The sequence below is a fragment of the Mus caroli genome, chromosome 11, assembly GCF_900094665.2.
Source record: "Mus caroli chromosome 11, CAROLI_EIJ_v1.1, whole genome shotgun sequence".
NCBI lineage: Eukaryota > Metazoa > Chordata > Mammalia > Rodentia > Muridae > Mus > Mus caroli.
This window is the reverse complement of record NC_034580.1, coordinates 73583539-73590324: the sequence shown is the minus strand read 5'-3', so window position 1 is coordinate 73590324 and position 6786 is coordinate 73583539. Positions and strand designations below refer to the sequence as shown.

General features: G+C 39.5%; 1 protein-coding gene across 1 annotated transcript in view; it reads left to right on the top strand.

Moving 5' to 3' along the window:
• Positions 1 to 3157: 3157 nt before the first annotated feature.
• Positions 3158 to 6786, top strand: part of Nlk (nemo like kinase) — a 78408-nt gene continuing 74779 nt past the window's right edge. The window contains exon 1 of the mRNA XM_021177823.2: positions 3158 to 3177. The gene's annotated coding sequence lies outside the window, so the exon portion shown is untranslated. The remainder of the gene's footprint in view (positions 3178 to 6786) is intronic.

Below are 6786 nucleotides of genomic sequence, written 5' to 3'. Positions count from 1 at the left end.
CAGTAGTCCTGGCTGATTTCAAACTCACCATCTCTTCCGCTCTCTGCATCCCAAGTGCTGGGATCATGGGTGTGTGCCATCATGCTCAACTGTGGTTTGCCTCTTTGCTTTCTCTAACTATGTCTCTTGAAGAGCAAGTGTTCCAAAATTTTATGGCTACCAATTTAGCAAAAATGTTTATGGGTTGTGAGTGGTTTATGGCTCCATTTTAACCTCCTTGTTAGCTTTTAGTTGTTAACTTTTTGTTTGTAATTTCATTGATTGCTTGATAGTTTACAATATACATTTTAGAAAAGTTATTTATCTATATATATACATGTGCCTTATGAATGTATGCAGGTGCCTTCAGAGGCCAAAGGACATCAGATTCCCTGGAACTGGAGTTATAGGTAGTTGTTTCTGTGGGAGCAATAAGCCATTCTCTCCAGCCCCTGTAATACACATCACATCTACACCTTCAGTTGCTATTATATTACATTATATATAGAATAAAACTTTATCATCATCCATCTAGGCCTGCCGCCGCCACTGTGTCATACATTTTGTTGCATTTCTTTTTTTTTTAAAGATTTATTATTATTCATAAGTACACTGTAGCTGTCTTCAGATACACCAGAAGAGGGCCTCAGATCTCATTATGGGTGGTTGTGAGCCACCATGTGGTTGCTGGGATTTGAACTCAGGACCTTCGGAAAAGCAGTCAGTACTCTTACCTGCTGAGCCATCTCACCAGCCCTGTTACATTTCTTTTAAGCCCCATACTACATGGTTCATATTTCCTTTTCTTTTAGCTGACTATCTTGTAAGATTTAGATAAGGGGGTAAAGTGTTTCTATTTAACTATATTGTTAGTGTTTCCCATACTTGTTTTCAGTGCTTTTCATTCCTTTGTGAAGATGCGGTGTTTCATCTGGTTTCATTCTTTTGGCTTATAGATAGATACATTGAGAAAATTTAATAATAAAGCGTAACAGAAACAGGAATGACATAGATACTTTCTTAACACTTAATATCTTAATAAAATGTACCAGATACAGGTGTAACAAACATTTTGTCTGGACAGAGGCCTGTGACTAATTTCCATGTTTGCAAATGTGTCTAAAGCATACTTCCCTTAGTGATGTATGTCATTGAGTAAAGGTTTGTTATGAGCTGCTTCATTTTATTAGATATAAAATAACCCTGTCTGATAGTTACATTCCAATAGTAAACTACCAAATAAAGTTATTCTTATTAATATAATACCTATTTTAGTTATGTGAACTTTCATGGTGCAGTAGTTCCCACCACTTATCCTCTGGTTGTGTGTCCCAAGACCCTACAGTGGACACCTGAGCCACGGGAGGCTATATGGAGTGTGTGTTCCCTGTATGCTCTGTAGTGTTGCCACATGGTACTACAGTTTATCTCTCTTTCCCAGTTTTGTGCCTGGATGTCTTATTTCTGTCACTACATTTGTGTTCTGGGAACATTATTAGGCAGAGTAAGAGTTTTTGAATGAAAGCCTTGGAATGTCTTGACTGCCCAGGTGGGCGCAAACCCACAAGGGGCCAGGTAGTTTATGTTTTGTGGGAATGCTAACCAGTGGTGACTTCTGTCCTAGGAGAGGTCGGATGAATGGGAAGGCCCTAATTTGCATTATCCTACTCAGGAAGCATTCATTTAAAACATAACTTGTTTAATCCTGGGATTTTCATTTAATATTTTCAGACTGATTCACCATAGTTAGATGAAACTTGAGAAAGCAACCTGCAGATAAAGGGGTTCTACTGTGCTCTATGAAATGGGACTTTGGTAGAGCATCTGATCTGGGGGGTCATTCGGTGTGCTGTTAAGAGACCCTCATTCATTTCACTTTAAAGTACCCCACAACACACATTGAAGATTTTGGGACATTTAATTCAAGTAAAACATTTACTAGTGTGCCACTCTCTTCCTCTTACTGACACACTTATTATATATCTTACAGAAAAGAAAAAGAAAAAAGCTTGTCATGCTAGCATCTGATTTTTCTTTTCTTTTGACAACCAGCTTGCTTCTGTATTCTGAATTTCATTTTATCATCTTTTGAAATATTGCCAAGTAGGTGCCCATGTTGACCCATGTTGACCTATTAGAGCTGACAATGTACAGGTTTTTCTTACATGTGCTGCCAATGGGCATGACCTTTTTGGATTACTGCTGGGTGGCACTTTCAGTCTTTTCTTCACCATTTCTAATGGGCGGAGTAAATGACCCTGGAAGCACTAACTTGTTTTTGGTCTCGTGCTTCCGTTCTTACTGCATTAAGATCGGTTGGTGTGTTCGTCATAGGAGAAAGGAAGCGGGGGATAAGTGAGAGTATGGAAACAGTAGTGATAATCCCCCCGCCCCCCAAAAATTGGGTCATTGAAATATGTTATTTAAAACGTTAGCAGTTTTAGAAAACATATGCACACATTTCTTTCTCTTCTTTTTATTTCCCTCCAGTGCTGAACCAGGGTCTCATGTGCACAAATGCTCCACAACTAGTCTTCAAGCCAGCCCCCTTTGTTTTTATTTGTGTGTGTGTGTGTGTGTGTGTATATATATATGTTTCTTTTGTCATTTGTTTGTGTGAGTCTGGGTGTTTTGTAGCTCTGGCTGGCCTTGGGTTACATCTTGTAAGTGCTGGGTTACAGGCATGATGGTTTTGTCCCCTCACCCCCCCCCCTTCTCTAATTTTATTATGGTTGATCTCCTACTTTAGCCTCCCAGGTGCTAAGATTATAAGTGTGAAATTCCACCATCAGGCTAAGCTTTTTCTTCTCCTTTTCAGCACTACTGGAGATTGAACCCTAAGCCTCATACTTCCTAAATACATTCCCTACCACTGACCTATATACCCTGCCTCTCAGCCCTTTTGGTGTTTGTTTTTTAAGAAAGGGTTCTAATGTACCTACCAGGCTGGCCTTGAACTCATGATTTTTTCCCTTTTTAAAAAGAGTGCTGGGGCTGTAAGCATGTACTAGCACACACATTTCTTAATAACAAATAAAAGTGCATTTAGATGAAAAAGACTAATAGTACAAAAACAAAATAAATAAAACACACACAGATCTAGAACATTTACTTAGTAGGTGGCAGTTCTTCCATTTTTGGTTTTATTTTTCTCTTAGGAAGCCCTGGGCTGGGAATTTCCCTGTGTGCACTAAAAGCGTAAGTATTGAGGACTGGAGAGCTGGCTTATCATGTATAGCTTTTGCAGAGTTTTCCTATATTCGGTTTCCAACACCCGCATCAGGCAGCTCATAATGACCTGTAACTCCAGCTCCTTGAAGACCTGACCCTTTGGGTATCCATAGGCACCAGTACTCACATGTGCATATCCATATACAGACATGTACACATAGACAAATTTTGTTTTTAATTTGAAAACCATAATTTTTAGAACAGTTATATGAATTTTTAATAGGCTATTCCATCCTCAAGTTTAATAAGCTATGTTTTATAATTTTCTGTTTTCTAACTAGGTTTAAATTATTAAAGTTACCTTTTCACTAAACACTGTTGTGTAATAAATGGTTAAGAGATACTAGTGAGTGAAAAAAAAATGCACCATGTATCTTGTCTTCTTGTAGAAGCAGGTAAGAAACTAAATGGCTCATGTTGTTGTTGTTGTTTTCTTTTTAAAGTTTTTCTAAACTAGATTTCAGAGGAATATTCTCCCCCAGCAAAGTAAGGGAGTTGTCTTTTGTGGATGTACCTTAATAAAACAAACTGAAATATTCTAGTGAGCACATGATATAAAAATTGATACAGTCGATCTCTTAAGTCTAGTTCTGAATCTGAAGTATTTATGTCCTTTTTTTTTTTCTTTCAAACATAGCCCACTATGTTGCCTATGCTGGCTTCTAATTTATGATCCTCCTGTTTCAACTTCCTAAATGCTGAGATTATAAGTATTCATCAGATGCTTGTCTGGAAAGGCACATATACTTGATGAACCATAATTGCATGCTTCCAAAGAGGCTTGATCTGTGTGTAACAGAATTTCTAAAGGTAGAGCTTTTGTGGATATCTCCATTAATGTCCCCTCTGTATTCTCGCTGTGTGTTCCTTAACTTACTGCACGGGCCTCCCAGGAGGATCACAGTTTATCTGGTAATGGAATTGTGGTCAGAGGGCCCATGAAAGTCCTTGGAAAGCTGGGTGACTGCTGCTGCGTATAGAACTTCACCGTTAGAGAGAAACTGACCTCCACTATCAAGGACATTTGTGTCAAGCCTAGTAGGCTAACTGAATCTCCAGTCAGCGTCATTCTCTGTGACTCAGGGCAACTTGTTAACTTGTTAACTTGTTTGTGCATCAGTTTTCTAGTTTGAAAAATGAAGGTAACAATCCTTGCCATGAAAATTACACATTAAAGGCCCCCACTATTCATTTATTTCATTTGTTCAGCAAATGTATTAATGCTGTACTGGACATTTTAATGGTTTCTGCTGGTGTTAATAATTGATGAACATTATTTATGTTAAGCCTTAGCCTGCTGTCAGACTGTCTAAATCAGGATATGGTCTGCATTGTAACATGTTAGCATTTCATCCAAGCATTTCAGAGGATGACAGAACAGTTGAAAACAAAAAGACTCCTGCTTACTAGCATATGATTGGTTCACAGATTTTGCTAATGGTAATATTTCCATCAAGTGATCCTTAATACCTTTTGAACACTAAAGGCCCGCTGTGGCTGAGAAGGTGCTTCAGTGGTTATGAGACCTTCCTGTGATGAGGCCTTCCTGTGATGGAGCTCCTGAACTGAGATCCCGAGAATCCATGTGGAAGGCTGGGCATGGCTGCACATATCTGGGACCCCAGAATTGATAGTCAGAGAGAAAGGGGTCCCAGGAGCTCCCTGGCCAGTCAGCCTAATGGAAATACTGAGTTTGGATTGAGAGGGTGGGGGGGGATATCTCCTTTTAGAGGAATAAGGCAGAGGGAAGTAGAGGAAGACACATACATGTATCACACATACAATACCCTCCAAAAGAGATTAAAATGACATGCCTTGTTCTTATTTATATGAAGTAACCTTAAGGTTTCTGAAGGGTTATAATTTTTTTCAGAACTTTATGTGATTTTTTTTCTGAGAAAAACCAAATAGTTTGTGAGTTTGATTATTTTCTTCTTAGGAATCTAGAAACAAGAACTCATTTCATTGTTTATAATCTGAGGGCAGGGGAATGAAGACTAGAAAGCTCATTTTAGTTCTGGTAAGAGTGAGGGTGAGTGTAAAAGCTGGTCCTTGTTATGAAAGATCATCAATATAAGCTCTTCATTCGCATCATCAGACTTCAAGGTGGATATAATTAGCCTCAGATACATTGGAATGCAAAAGCTTGGATATTACCTACATTCTTGCTTCCTTTCTTTGCAGATTGTGTTAATTTTCTTGTGTCATCGTCTCCCTGTACCAAGAAACAGTCCATTCACATCCTTACAACCTTTCTTTGCCCAAAGTAGAATGGGGGCCTCGCCCCGGTCCTGTTTTGTAGCTCTGGTCTTGGGGTGATGGAGAATGTGATATGTGTACTGGCAGAGTAAAGTGGGGAAAACCACTGAGAAGCAGCAGGCACCTGAAGTGGAAATTAGAAGTGCCAGGAAAAGACTCTTCATGAAACAAGACTGGGATTATACACAGCATTAGCTAATGTTACACATGCTGCCGCTGCGCCTCCCTGCTTTAGATCTGCTATAGCTCCCATTTCCTCCTGAAAGTGCTGTGCTTCTCTAGCTAGGAAGAAGTCAATTTGCATAGTGGTCTGGACCCCGGGGGAACAGTTTGCTGAAAATCCTTCATGACAGTATTGTCGAGTTCATTCCATTTGTAACACAAGATTAACAGCTTTGTGAGTTGGAATTGTATCCTGCCCCTCCCCAGCCCCCACTGTTTTTTTTTTTAACTTCTCATTCTCAGACCATAAGTCACATAACATCATTTTAGAAGGAATTTAGTTCTCATAGGAAAAGATGGTATGTCTTTATCTATCTAGCTTCTGCTTATAATGGCAAGGATCCCAATACTTTATACTGTAGTGCGAATATATACTGCTATTGTCGGGGCCTTTGTTATAAATCAGATTGCAGGGCTAGAGAGTTGGCTTAGTGTTTAAAAACACTGTCTGCTCTTCCAGAGGATCAGGGTTCTTTTCCTAGCACCCACATAGAGGCTCACTACTGTTCATAATTCCAGTTCCAGAGATCCAATCCCCTCTTATGGCCTCTATGGGTACCAGGCATGCACATGGTACCCAGATGTACAGGCAGGCAAAACACCCATACACATAAAATAATGGGTTTTTATCATTTGTTTTTGGTTTTGCTCTTCCCCTACCTCCAGCCCCAAGACAGGGTCTTATTATGTAGTTATGGCTGTCCTGGAACTTATATAGACCAGGCTGGCTTTGAACTCACACAAATATGCCTGCCTTTGCCTCCTTAGTGCTGGGATTAAAGGAGTGTCTCACCATACCTAGCTAAAATAATATTTTTTCTTTTTTTTTTTTTAGATTTATTTATTTATATGTATGTAAGTACACTGTAGCTGTCTTCAGACACTCCAGAGGGAGTCAGATCTCGTTACGATGGTTGTGAGGACTCCAGAGGGAGTCAGATCTCGTTACGGATGGTTGTGAGCCACCATGTGGTTGCTGGGATTTGAACTCCGGACCTTCGGAAGAGCAGTCGGGTGCTCTTACCCACTGAGCCATCTCTCCAGCCCTAATATTTTTTCTTAATTTTAAAAAATAAAACATGGCACAAGTAGAAT